This window comes from Globicephala melas, chromosome 5 (genome assembly GCF_963455315.2).
Source record: "Globicephala melas chromosome 5, mGloMel1.2, whole genome shotgun sequence".
Classification (NCBI taxonomy): domain Eukaryota; kingdom Metazoa; phylum Chordata; class Mammalia; order Artiodactyla; family Delphinidae; genus Globicephala; species Globicephala melas.
In genome coordinates, this window is record NC_083318.1 from 16,895,229 (window position 1) to 16,910,524 (window position 15,296).

A 15,296-nucleotide genomic window follows, 5' to 3' on the forward strand; every position below is an offset into this window, starting at 1 on the left:
TGATCACAGACTGAATATTTTGAATTCAAAGGGATTTCCATGTTCTACTTTGTATGTCTCTCAGGACCAAGAATCACATTAAAAACAAAAATCTTATTACAGGGAGGAAAACCAAGCCTGCCACTAAGTAATGCAAAGAAATAATATGACTTATGACTGCGAGTAAGCTTTATACAGAAACTTTGTTAAAATGTGTGTGTTTCTTTAGTTTGGATTCATAAATAAGATGGAAATCAGCTCTTTTGCTTCTTGAGAGAAAAAAGAACTTGTGGGAAATATTGTATTGTTTTTATTGTTATTATTACTTGGTGATTAAGTTATAGAAATAGACTTATTTAAAATGATAACTCTCAAATTTTTCATAGAGTAAGCCTCAATAGTAACTATGAAATAGTATATTATATGTAAATTTGATCTATTTTTAATAATAACATAATAAACAAAGTGATAGTTAAGGAGCAAGTTACACAACTATATCTTATTCACCATTGGATTTAAAATTTATTTTCCCCTGGATCTTCCTTGGAGATGACATACTAACTGACCTAATAAGTAATACTGGTTCCATTTATGTTTGAGCAGGATCTACACAGAAGCTAAATTACCATCAACCATATGATGATTTACTTGGTTAGATTTCCAACTTACTCTAGACCCTTCTGCCCAGAGCTTATATGTTTTCCTAGTGCATAGTGAGCAAGGTCACTGGTATACAGGAAATTACTCTGAAGCAATAACAGCCTCCAAGTATACTACCAGGTAAGCTATCCCAGAGGCCAAACAACCAAAATGCTTATAGACCCAATTAAAATGCTCAAATCCCACAGTGTATTAAATTAATTTAGTCACACAGCAAGAAACAAGGAGGAAAATGGGGTAGGGTAACACACTTAGGACAGCAGGTAGGTGGTAAAAATCCACACTACCTTGATCTGGGATTGCACAAAGTTCTATGTCCTGTCTCTCCCTCTAATGCAGTGGGTGTGGTTAAAAGCACCAGAGCTGAGGTTTAAGCAAGGGGCCCACAGACACTAAGTTCCCCAGGCCAGTGATACACACTCAAGTCTGTCAGAGAGATGCAGGGGCAAGTGCACAGGCTACAGTGGGAACTTGTGACCAGCCTGCTGAACAACCTTGGGTTTTATTTACATTTCTTGGTGGAGCACTTGTGGAGTCAGAATAGAACATATTGGGTGTGATCAATGGTAGCTGATGTAGGGTGAGACAGCTGTGAGCCCGGAAGTGGCGGGACCGGCACTTGGTCTTCCCATCTCTTTCCATCTATCGTCCACATTTTTGTTTGTTCTGTCACATTCCTTATTGACTCTATTTTTGGTATGTTTCACATATTATTGATTTATTTTTTACACTTTACACAGCAATTATCTTCTTAATTTATAAGTTACTAGCTTTTTTACTATGTATGCATATCATTTATTATACTTTTTGCCTATTACTCATAAGCCACTGTTTTAAATACTATCCACACTTTGTATTTCTTGTGTCTCCCACACCTTGTTTGTTTTTCTTGTCTTTATAGAAGAATTGAACATCCTCAAACAATACAACAAACTCAGTTCATAGTAGTGACCTTTCTCCAGCCACATCAGGCCCCACCACAGACACCCATTCAAAGGGTCACATTTCAAGGAAAACAGATGTCAATCTAAGAATGAGAACTCAGAGACATTAACATATACATCACATAAAATGTGCTCAGACGTAGATATATCCCTGATGAGTACCTTAATTTTTGTAGTAAAATATTAACATAATGGGTATTTTGGAAGCATTTTATAAAAGGTATGTCCAAAACATAGACAAAAAGATTAAACTTAAATCCAGTCCTGAAGAAATAATACCTTAGTCTTTTTGAAGTATTCAAAAATATCAAACTATGCTCAGTTTCAAAAAAACCAAGAAACCTAGGTTGGCAAGCAAACATACTATATTTAAAAGAAGATACCTAGAAATACAAGTCTGCAGTCAATAAGAGGTATTGGGATAAAAATCTGGACTTTGATGCTGTTTGACCTCAAATCTCATAACAGAATTTTTAAATAACCATTTTCCTTTTATCTTGACCATTTAAATATGACTGCAAGTGTTGAGTTAATAATAGGTAGCCTAACTAACTGTATTTCAACTTGGGATATGGACTATGTATACAACATTTTTAATATTTAGCTGAACAACCATTAGTTTATTTTATTTATTTATTTATTTATTATTACTATTATTATTATTTTTTTTTGCGGTACGCGAGCCTCTCACTGTTGTGGCCTCTCCCGTTGTGGAGCACAGCCTCCGGACGCGCAGGCTCAGCGGCCACGGCTCACGGGCCCAGCCGCTCCGCGGCATGTGGGATCTTCCCGGGTCGGGGCACGAACTCATGTCCCCTGCGTCGGCAGGCGGACTCTCAACACTGCGCCACCAGGGAAGCCCCATAATTTTATTTTTAAAATGAAGTACCATTGTTCTTCTCAACAATTACTATGATTTGCATAATTAAGAGAAATTACTGATAGAAAATGTTAACATAGCATTTCTTTTCTATCCAGGACTCTTGTTCTTCTGTATAAAATATGGGGCTAGAAAGTGTATTAGCTAGTTATCACAACTGAAACTGTCATCCAAATTGTCCATTATGTAAATTGGAATTGAAAAATTAGTCACTGTCTACTGAGAAGAGAATAGCAAGCAAGAAGCTTAAATAGGAAAATAGTGGGAAGAGCATTTTAGCAGCAAAATAACTTCCTGAGTAATATTAAACATTGGGAAAAAAATCTCAAACATAGACTTTATTTCTATTCTAGCAGATTCTTATCAAGATTTGACAGAGTGCAGCCATACTTCAAAATTCTGTAAGGAAATACACCATTCTCCACTAAAGACTTCTCAGAAAAAAATTTTTAAAAAATTGAGCCAACAAGTAAATGGCTATGTGCTTGGTGAACAGTGGACAAAGGAATACATTCCAAAGAAACATGACATCATGAGATATGATGTGCTGTACAGTCATTCCTTCCTGAGTCCTGACCTCAACTCTGCCATGTAAGAGGTGCCAAATGGAGAACTTACTTAAACTTTTTGAGCTCTGAGCTGTAGGCTTCTCATCTTGATAATACATACACAGTTTTTTTCTTTTCCGTTATGGTTTATTACAGAATATTGAATATAGTCTCCTGTGCTATACAATAGGACTTTGTTGTTTATTTTATATATAGTAGTTTGTGTCTGCTAATTCCAAACTGCTAATTTATCCCTCCCCCGCCCCCTTTCCCCTTTGGTAACCATAAGTTTGTTTTCTATATCTGTGAGTCTATTTCTCTTTCATAAATAAGTGCATTTGTGTCGTACTTTAGATTCCACATATAAGTGATATCATATGGTATTTGTCTTTCTCTGTCTGGCTTACTTCATTTAGTATGATAATCTCTAGGTCCATCCATGTTGCTGCAGGTGGCATTATTTCACTCTTTTTTATGGCTTAGTAATATTCCATTGTATATATGTTACCACGTCTTCTTTGCCCATTCATCTGTTGATAGACATTTAGGTTGTGTCCATGTCTTGGCTACTGTAAATAGTGCTTCTATAAACATTGAGATGCATGTATCTTTCCGAATTGGAGTTTTCTCCAGATATATACCCAGGAGTGGAATTTCAGGATCATATGGCAACTGTATTTTTAGTTTTTTAAGGAACCTCCATACTGTTTTCCACAGTGGTTGTACCAACTTACATTCCCACCAACAGTGTAGGAGGGTTCCCTTTTCTCCACACTCTCTCCAGCATTTGTTATTTGTAGACTTTTCAATGATGGCCATTCTGACCTGTGTGAGGTAATACCTCATTGTAGTTTTGATTTGCATTTCTCTAATAATTAGTGATATTGAGCATATTTTCATGTGCCTGTTGACCAGCTGTATATCTTCTTAGAAAAAAGTCTGTTTAGGTCTTCTGCCCATTTTTTGATTAGGTTGTTTGTTTTTTGTTATTGAGTTGTATGAGCTACTTGTCTATATTGGGAATTAAGCCCTTGTTGACCACATCATTTGCAAATATTTTCTCCCATTCCATAGGTTGTCTTTTCATTTTGTTTATAGTTTCCTTTGCTATGCAAAAGCTTGTAAGTTTGATTAGGTCCCAGTTGTTTATTTTTGTTTTTATTTCTATTGTCTTGGGAGACTGACCTAAGAAAACATTGGTACGATGTATAATACATATATACTTTAATGCCCACTTCAAAATTTTGATAGAGACCTAATTTAGGTAATATGCAAAGGACTTCATTTTGGTCCTTAACATATACCTTTTACTAGCTAAGTAAAAATTTGTAATTAAAGGTATAAAAGGGGAAAGAGAAAAGCCAGGTCTCTGTTTTTCCTGTCCAATGAGGTCCTTAGAATAGAAAAATGACAGAAATATTCATTGTTCCCCAGAAATGCTGTTTCTCATATAATTGGCATGGGGGAAGTCATCAACATACCCTAGTGTAAATCCACAAGATATATAACTTATATTTTGCTGCTAAAAGAAGAGAACTTTCACTTCAGACTTCTCATATATTCATTTATCTGATTAATATTTATACTGTGCCTATGGTGTGTCAAGCACTCTGCTAAGTTTTGCAGATAAAATAGTGGAGAAAAAAAAGTCCCAGTTCCTGGTGATATGGATCTTTCAGCCAAATTGGGAATCTACATCTAGTGGGGCTTCAGAACTTTCATTTGTGAACTATCAAGATGACATTGAATCCAATGGGGCTTTTGGAGTAAAATAAATATAGACACAAAGGGACCCAGAAACACGTGTTACTGAAGAGTAATGCAGTCCTCCTTAGCCTCTCTTTTGGCGCAAGGGAGACCAGGCTTCATCTTGTCACCCCTTCCATCTGGGTCTAGGAAAGTTAGGGAAGCAAGGTCTTCCTGAATGCTGAACTATCTCGCTGTAAGCCACGTTTTCTATATTTTCCTGAATGGTAAAAATACTTCAAAATAAATAAAAAATGAAATATGTCTTCAAAATGAAAAGATGTACAACTTCATTTTACTTGTTATTGAATATGGATTTGCTGGCCTTTGTATTCCATTCTATATCTTCAAAGGGTTTCTGAAATTTACAGGTGAAATTGCATCAAAGTACAAACTACACTTCAGAGTAAAGACAGATTCCAGCAGGAAGTGAGGCTACTTTCAAGGGATGCATTGAATAAGGCAAATGTACCTTAAATTCTTTGGTTATTACGAGTCAGAGACATTAACTGGAGAATATCCTTGACTTCAGATGTACCCACTTCAAAAACCACTCATTGCTCTGGCAGTCACTTTGTTCTCTCTCTCTCTCTCTCATCTCTCACACTCACCAGGTCCCAGGCATTTCCAAAGTGAAACCTAAGTCTGAAATAAATGTGTTGATAAAACTCTATTTGTATTAGAAATAGTAGGGAACTATTGACCATTGCCCGTTCAACTATATATATTTTTAATGTTGCACATTATCATACCTAAATAAATCAAAAGTAGTTAATTTATTATCAATTTGGAAATGGTAAATATACTTTTAAAAGTTTCAGTTGTAAATTAACTATAAATGAATCTAACTTTAAGTGACCTACAAGTGTTCAATTTTCTAGGCCTTATCTGCCAAAAATATCTCTCTAGGGATGGTTAGGAGAATCAAAAGACTCATTTTTAGAAAATGAGAAATAACACTTCCATGATGCTCAGGTGTATAGTATAACAACAAAACACATCCTTTATTTTGAACTCTCGTCCACCCAGCTTGGATCCTAAGTGGTTCCCCTAAGAATCACTTGTGTAATTTTGTCAAGACGTGCACGCCTGTATCCCATTCTCCAGGATTGTCATGCATTAAGGCATGTATATTTTGGGAAAAAATAAAAAGGTCTCTAGGTAATTCTGAATAAACACTCCTGATTAAAAAGTACTGCTGATGAAAACTTAACATAATCCAGAGAATGACTAAATAACATAGGTGAAAATTAAAGGTCTATGAAAGTTTTGTTTGGTAAGGAAGTTTACTTTTGTATAATGTCACTGAACATGTTCAGTGTTGTACATAGATTTATTTATTCCTCACATTAATCTTAAGAAGTAGATACCATTGTAATCTCTATTGTGCAGATGAGGATACTGAAGACTGGGGAGTACACTGGTTTATACAGTAGCACACAGCTAGGAAGTACTAGCGCTGAGGCTCAAATTCAGACATTTATATTCTAGGGGAGCTGCACTTTTAACCACAGTGAGATACAACTTCCCACATCCTTACTAGCATTCCTAAATTTACCAAGTATAAATCATATTTAACTTACCAGAGGAAAGTGACTTAAATAAAATTAAATAATAGAAGTATGCATATAAGAGAAATTCATTAAATATTCATTGCTATAAAAACATGATTAAGTTAGACATAATCCAAGTGTTGAATTGAGTTAGACATAATCCAAATGTTGAAATAATGAAGTGTCACAAAAATTAAAGTTTCTTTTAATTTTCATTCATATATAAATCCTCCGTTCTTAGATTTTTTTTTTTTTTTTTTTTTTTGCGGTACGCAGGCCTCTCACTGTTGTGGCCTCTCCCGTTGCGGAGCACAGCCTCCGGACGCGCAGGCTCAGCGGCCATGGCTCACGGGCCCAGCCGCTCCGCGGCATGTGGGATCCTCCTGGACCAGGGCACGAACCTGTGTCCCCTGCATCGGCAGGCGGACTCTCAACCACTGCGCCACCAGCGGAAGCCCCATAAAGTTTTTTTAAAACACAATAAGTACTTCGGATTTGAAAACTCTGAAGTCTGACTTCTTGAAATGCTAGTACATAATAGTTAGCTTTATATGTCAACTTGCCTGGGTGGCAGGGCGCCCAGATATTTGGTAAAACATGATTTCTGAATGTGTCTGTGGGGACGTTTCCAGAAGAGATTAGCATTTGAATCAGTTGACAGAGTAAAGCAGATGGCCCTCCTCAAAGTGGGTGAGCATCGTCCAATCCATTGGAGGTCTGGACAGAATGAAAAGGCTGAGGAAGGGAAAATTCTCTCTCTCTCTCATTCTCTCTCTTTCTCTCTCTTTTTCTCTCTGGCTGACTGCTAAGCTGGGACAGCAAGTCCTGCCCTTGGACTCAGACTTACACCACAACACTCCTGGCTCTCAGGTCTTCAGGCTCAGGCTGGAAATCATGTAAGTCAATTCCTTATCAGAAATATTTTTAATATATTCTGTTACTTCTCTCTGGAGAAACCTGACTAATATACACTATCATAATTTTTAGGCATAAGCTAAACTTGGCAAAATAGTTCTCTTCTGTAAGAAAGATCCGTTCTCCAGAGATAATAGTATATGACCCACAGGTGTTCTGTTTTCTAGGTGTTATCTCTACTGCCAAAAATTTTCTCTCTGAGGATGGTTAGGAGAATTCAAAGACTCATTTTTAGAGAAGAATAAAAAATAACTCTTCCATGATACTGAGGTATGTAGTACTAAGATGAAACAAACCATTTGTCTTAAACGCTCTTCCAGCTAGTTTGGATCCTAAAGATTTGCTGTTCAAGTTGCTAATATTCCCACTGAAACTTTTAGCCTTCTTTAGCAGAGACAGATTTCTGGTACTAAAATTATTTACAAAAATAAGAAGTTCTATAGAATCTGATTTTCTTTTTTAAAAAAGCTTGCACAAAACATGGAAAAACATAATGTTCAAAATCAATTGCAACTAGAATGCCAAATTAATACACATAAACCCCATTACTCGATGCCAAGTTTAGGAAATTGTCAAGGTTTGAAGTGGTTGACATTGCACAGTATATGAATAAAGCGCTGTATACATGTACATACCCTTAATTTCAATTAACAATAAAATTTAACTAGACTTCCAAGGTTACAGAAAGGCTACAAGGGGTAAGGTTATTGGCTAGCCTGATTGATATATACATTGAGATATTAAAAACATATTTACATGCATAAACAATCACTAAGTATCCTTTGCACATTATATAACCCTTGCTTGCACATTATGATTTGGCTTTGAAGACTCCCAGCTGAAGTTTTAAATTTCTTAAACTTACAATCCAATTAATGCCTTTACATTCAACAAAGTATTTGGGAATTCAGGCATTCATGTCTTCTGTATCCAGTGTATATGGGATTCTTTTTTAATGCTGTCAAGGAGCTAGACAGGGTGAAATAACTTGGGTTCTTCTCTTTCTCTTAGTATTTTTCTGCCTAATTTAAGATGATGTCCATATTTTAACTGGTGCACAGTAAAGGCTGGACATATTGAAATGCCAAAAGAAAGATGGAGGGAAAAGAAAAAGAGAGATTGGAGAGTTGGAGAAACAAACTGTAGACCAAAAAAAGAACAGTTTAAGAATGTTCCGAAAATGTACCTTAGAGTGTTGGGTATTCATAAGAAAGAAAGAAATTTGTGAAACTAATGACTCTGTCCTCCTGCTTTGCTGTAAAGGACTTGCGGTAATTCAAAAGTCAAAATGATATTCGGTTAGTAACCATTCCTCTTGCACCAGTGTTTTGAAACTCAACTTTTCCCAACTCAATATAATTCAGGTAATAAATTTTACAATTCAAAGATTTATGCATTCCACCAGTCGGCAATATAAATCCATTCAGCTCTGCAAGACGATGATCTGTGCTAAGAGCACTGGCTTAGGCAATTATATGATACATGTGTAAAAGTGTTTAAAGCATGACATAATTAATTTTTTTATTTCTACAACCCTATTCTCTCATTTTATTTGATTTAGATATTCTCATTAAATCATGAAACATATGCAAATTGTAAGTTATAATAATTAAGTTCCTATGAATAATAGTAAATCTATCAATAATATTAAATAAATCAATACAAGTTTCTTTAGAATCTCATTAATTAAACAGTAAAAAGTTTTTATACTATAACTTATTGGATTTAACTGGGGTAGTTTTGTGGAGATTTTTCGCTTTTCTGTTTGTAGGAGATGTGTGACCTTAATAAGAATGAACTATAAAAACAAAATAACTCAGGCTTTTTCAAAAGAAAATCTTATAATTAAAAGTCACTATTGGGCTTCCCTGGTGGCGCAGTGGTTGAGAGTCCGCCTGCCGATGCAGGGGACGCGGGTTCGTGCCCCGGTCTGGGAGGATCCCGCGTGCCGCGGACCGGCTGGGCCCGTGAGCCATGGCCGCTGGGCCTGCGCCTCCGGAGCCTGTGCTCCGCAACGGGAGAGGCCACGGCAGTGAGAGGCCCGCGTACCACAAAAAAAAAAAAAAAAAAAAAAGTCACTATTAACTTTTAAAGAAAAAAATAAAGCTTTTAGTTAAATACAGCATTTCCTATATGCATTTAAATACAAAAACAAAATATCAGACTGAGGAGCACAAAAGTCACCTTTCACCAACCTGCTCTTTCTATGCTTTAATCACTTTGATAATCCCTGCTGAGTGATGGAGCCTCTGCTGTAACACTTTCTTAATAGGTAAGTAGCTACAAGGTACCCATTCTTCTGATGTGGTAGATGGCAGGATTATTTGTGTTAGCAACGAGGTAAGAAAGTGTGGAATTAATTCCATATTTCCCCCAAGGCTCTTCTGTCATTATTACCAACTACGTTTCAATTGATTTTTTTCTTTCTGAAGAATTAATGAAGAATTAATAGCACTGATGACCTTTCAGAAGACAACATAAAGGTTCTTTATCTACTTGTGAGGTATAAGGAAAGTTTTAATTTCCCTAATAAAATAAACCCAGATCTTCTAATCCTGACAACAAGGAGAAGCTTCCACCTCTCTAGGGATTTCTCACCTCTAAGTCCACCACCTTTGAATCACATGGTTCACTTCCTCTTTGTTAATTCCCTGTTAATGTTCTTCTCTCACTGATGTGTAAGCCTCAGGGGGGAGTGAGGTTTAATTATTTACAGGCATCTGAAGTGGGGAGCATATTTTACTAAAATTTAGATCTTGAGCTTCTAATTAAAGGGTGATGTACAAATTGATAATATGACTCTCAAGGTATGACTCTCCCTTATTTTGACCTGCTTCAATAAAGTGGAAACTTTCCATAACTCTCCCAAACAGTTACCTTTTTCTTAAAATGGAACTCAGAGAGCATGGTGTATAGGTCGAAATTACTTTTCTGGCCAGGTTATGATCCGATTTAACAAGTTCTGGTTTCTTCTAATAGGATTTATTTCCACCATGAATGGTTATCAGCAGGGATAACCATTACTACAGAGTTTACCACCTATATAAATGAGTCATTTTTGACACATTGTGTTCTTTCTAATATTGCTTTCATGATTTTGATGCCTTTGCCATATTGTCTTAATAAGAAACTAAAGATTTATATTTAAATTCTCCACATCAATACTAGGACACCAAGAGAAACTTAGAAAAACCTTTTAAAATTTGTGCCCATAAAACATAGGCGGAACACTCTATGACATAAATCACAGCAAGGTCCTTTTTGACCCACCTCCTAGAGAAATGGAAATAAAAGCAAAAATAAACAAATGGGACCTAATGAAATTTAAAAGCTTTTGCACAGCAAAGGAAACCATAAACAAGACCAAAAGACAACCCTCAGAATGGGAGAAAATATTTGCAAACAAAGCAACTGACAAAGGATTAATCTCCAAAATTTACAAGCAGCTCATGCAGCTCAATATCAAAAAAACAAAAAACCCAATCCAAAAATGGGCAGAAGACTTAAATAGACATTTCTCCAAAGAAGACATACAGATTGCCAACAAACACATGAAAGGATGCTCAACATTATTAATCATTAGAGAAATGCAAATCAAAACTACAATGATGTATCACCTCACACCAGTCAGAATGGCCATCATCAAAAAATCTACAAACAATAAATGCTGGAGAGGGTGTGGAGAAAAGGGAACCCTCTTGCAGTGTTGGTGGGAATGTTAATTGATACAGCCAATGGAGAACAGTATGGAGGTTCCTTAGAAAACTAAAAATGGAGCTACCATACAACCCAGCAATCCCACTACTGTGCAGACACCCTGAGTAAATCATAATTCAAAAAGGGTCATGTACAACAATGTTCACTGCAGCTCTATTTATAATAGCCAGGACATGGAAGCAACCTAAGTGTCCATTGACAGATGAATGGATAAAGAAGATGTGGCACATATATACAATGGAATATTACTCAGCCATAAAAAGAAACGAAATTGAGTTATTTGTAGTGAGGTGGATGGACCTAGAATCTGTCATACAGAGTGAAGTAAGTCAGAAAGAGAAAAACAAATACCGTATGCTAACACATATATATGGGATCTAAAAAAAGAAAAAAAAATGGTTTTGAAGAACCTAGGGGCAGGACAGGAATTAAGACGCAGACATAGAGAATGGACTTGAGGATACGGGGAGGGGCAAGGGGAAGCTGGGATGAAGTGAGAGAGTGGCATGGACATATATACACTCCCAAATGTAAAATAGATAGCTAATGGGAAGCAGCCACATAGCACAAGGAGATCAGCTCGGGGCTTTGTGACCACCTAGAGTGGTGGGATAGGGAGGGTGGGAGGGAGGGAGACACAAGAGGGAAGAGATATGGGGGCATATGTATATGTATAACTGATTCACTTTGTTATAAAGCAGAAACTAACACACCATTGTAAAGCAATTATACTGCAATAAAGATGTTTAAAAATAAATAAATACAATAAAATAAATAAATAAATAAAAATAAAATTAGTGCTCATAGACATTGCTTCAAGTAAGGAGTAATAAAATAGATGCCAATTTTCTCCAGCTACTTTTTCTATTCTAATTCACATAGATAAATGGTCCACAGATATGTAGTACTTGGTATCAAAGGAATGTGACATAATTCTTTTGTTGCAAATCGGAGGGGAATATAAAACCAAGAGAAAGACAAATATAAGTAGACCTTCAGCAGCAGACTTGTATAAGGTTATAAACTACATCAGTTTTACCCTAAAGCACTTCACCATTCAGCTCTGGAGACAAAACGCTGAGACTGAACTATAATACTTCTAGGAATTAAACAATAGCCACACTTCCCAAATAGCTTTATGTGCTTGCTGGGGTTTCTAAGTAGCTGAAAGAGGCTATCTTGAAAAACATATGTAGAAAGCAGGCAGGAGAATGAAGAGACAGGAGCTCTAAATGAAATACAGCAAGTCCCCTACATACGAACAAGCTCCATTCCAAGAGTGCGTTCATAAGTCCAACCAAGTTAGCTTGGTACCCAACTAACATGATCGACTATATAGTACTGTACTGTAATATGTTTATAATACTTTTCACACAAATAATACATAAACACACACACATAGAATGAGGACATTTTTAATCTTACAATACAGGACCTTGAAAAATACAGTAGTAGAGTACAACAGCTGGCATACAGGGGCTGGCACTGAGTGAACAGGCAAGAAGGGTTACTGACTGCGGGAGAGAGAGGAGGTGGGAGATGGTAGAGCTGAAGGATCGTCAGCAGTAGGAGACGGAGGGCAAGCTGCAATTTCACTCACGCCTGACGTCAATGGCACAGGTTCTGGTTCCTTGCTGGATTCAATTCTATCTACCCTCTTGAAAAAACGATCCAGTGATATCTGGGTAGTAGCTCTTTTTTTTCTCATCATGGATGACACGGTAGCACTGGATTGCATTCTGAATGGCTGCTGCAACCTTCCTGTACTGTTCTACGTTCGGGTTCTGTACCTCAAAAACTCACGGTGCCTCCTCAAATAAAGAGAATCCCCTTGCCATTTCCTGCGTCGTAAATTTCTTCGGTTCTTCAGTTACTTCTTTCTCTGGTCTCTCTTCATCCTTTCTCTGGGCCTCCAATTCCATCAGGTCTTCATTAATAAATTCCATGTTTGCATCTTTGAAAGATCGCAACTTGAAGGTTCAAATGTAGGGGACTTACTATACTCCTATAGTCATCAGGTAGTAGAGCTCAGATGCAATTCCTCCAAGAGGAAGACTGTGGGAATATTTGATGTCCAGCTTTTGTGAGTGAAATGCAGTAAGTTGTATAACAACCATGCCACTCCTTTTTAGCTAATTTCATTTCACTAGGAATGTTCCACTAGGTTACAGACTGGCATTGCATCAGAATATCAGTTTTCCTATTGTACCAGAATAAGCAGTTACTAATTCTAGACAAAAGACTACCTGGGGAGGAAATATACTCAGCGACCCTGGACTTCACATCTATAAAAGGCACTATTTTTACTGTGATCTTTGTGAGTGGCGATCACCGGAGTTATACATTTATACAAGCTTTGCACCTGCAAATGTTTCAGCAATAATACTAATAATAGCATGTGCGCCTATATACAAAGTGATAAAGAAAAATTAGTTAATGGTACAGGAGAGTTCATAGCTATCCTTGTAACTTTTCTGTAAGTTTGAAATTATTTCAAAATAAAAATTTCTGGTCATCAAACGATGCTATTAAGGAAACAGCAAAAAGACAAGAGACATATAATCAACAAAAACTAAGTAGTAGCAGCATACATGAACAAATTCCTACCATTTGATAATTAAAAAGTTAAAAAATATAGAGAAATGGGGAAAAGACAAGAAAAAGTATCCAACAAAAGATAAAGCATAAATGAAAATACCCCTTAAATCAAAGATGAGAATAAGGTCTCATCTCATACTACATATATATCCACTTAACTCCTATGTAGTAAAAATTACCCAAACTTGTAAATAAGGCAAAAAGTTACAGTGTTGTTTTCAATATCTTACAAGAGCATTCTCTAACAATCCAACTTAAAGGTTATCAGATGCTCTAAGAAAATGTAACTTTGTATGATTTATTATTTGACTATTTTTAGAGCTCAGATTTTGTAAAGTTGGATTTAAACTTATAGCAAATGGATAAGTTGCAAATAAATGTTAACAAATGTACAGATGCAGATGCTTTCCATCCAGCAGGAAAGAAACAAAAACAAAACCCAAAGGTTATGGTTTTGTTACCCTGTAGAGCATTAACCAGTTTTGAATCTACTTTAGATGACTTATTTCAGCTATTTTTCTTTTCCTGACTATATATTTTAGTCTCTTGTGTCCTCTTTTGAACCACCTTTGTTATCCCGCTCGTTCCTTCATTAATTTATGATATAAATGTTTGACATATGTTCACTATACATTGTGTTATAACTTTTTTCAAAAATTATCATTTAATACACATAACAAATTTCAAAGAACAGCAATTTGCAAGGAAATTAACTAGTAATATCCCTTCATGTGTCATAATGATATCTATGTAACAAAATGTCCTTCCTCAGCATGTTTTAGTGACCATCAACATTTTAAGGAATTCTGAATGAGACAGAAAGTCCACTGTTGAATGGGAAGTTCCAATTCAAAAAGCATTATTTTAACCTAAGTATGGCTGAAACAAAGGAGGGCCAAACTGTCATTATTGAGAGGAAAAAAAAAAGATTTAAAACACAAAGTAGAAATCAGAGATGATGTAATCTCTATTTTTTTTTTTTTTGGGTTGCTATTTTTTTTCTCAAGAGCATAAAGAAAAGCACCCAGTCGCATTCCAATCCGAACCAAAGTATTCTGAAGTAATGTGATAAAAAGAGCATAAATACTACACTGAAGATGTAATATTTTTTCAACTGTTACTCCAGATTTTTTGGAAGGCGAATATTTTTCTTATGATACTTTGTAGTCTTTGTGAGTCTGTGTTGCTGTATTTTTTTTTTTTTCACTATTGATATTGTGCATAAATCTTCAAAAGCAGTAGTAAATAAATACTGTGTTTTATTTTCTCCTAAAATTTTCCAAAAGAACCAGCTGAAGTTAAAGTAGCCCAGCTTTCCCTTACTATTCAAGTCTTGGAAACCTGGAGGAATATTACACTATAAAAAAATAGACCATAAAATGAAACATCTTGTTACTTGGTTGAAGATTTGTAACCTATTCATTTCATTCACTCATTTATTCAGTCTCTTAATATCCTGGGTGTGAAGGAGTACAGAGCTAATACAAAGATTACAGAACTGTCTTACCTAGAAAGAGCTTAGGTCTACTGAGGAAAAAGTAAACAGCAATCATTGTATTTAACACAAAGAAAGAGCAGGGAAATGCTGCTGTGGAAAATTATAAGAATAAAAACAAAAATAGTAAAGTAAAAGAATTAAAATACTGCATCAAAAATCACCTTTCTTTATAAACAATTAGGGTTAATAATCATTATCCCGCAACAAAAAATCAAAAGTTACTTTTTAGTTTTATTGATAATAATATGCAATAGTTGG

At 35.9% G+C, this 15,296-nt stretch overlaps 1 long non-coding RNA gene across 2 annotated transcripts in view; it reads left to right on the top strand.

The window, feature by feature from the left end:
• LOC132597333 (uncharacterized) overlaps positions 1–15,296 on the top strand; it is a 378,699-nt gene that overhangs the window by 351,281 nt on the left and 12,122 nt on the right. Inside the window, exons 3-4 of one of the 2 annotated variants that reach the window (XR_009563922.1) lie at positions 7,121–7,206; positions 7,393–7,447. This is a non-coding gene — a long non-coding RNA (uncharacterized lncRNA). Of the gene's footprint in view, positions 1–7,120; positions 7,207–7,392; positions 7,448–15,296 lie in introns of those variants that run through there. The other variant, XR_009563923.1, reaches the window with a different exon arrangement.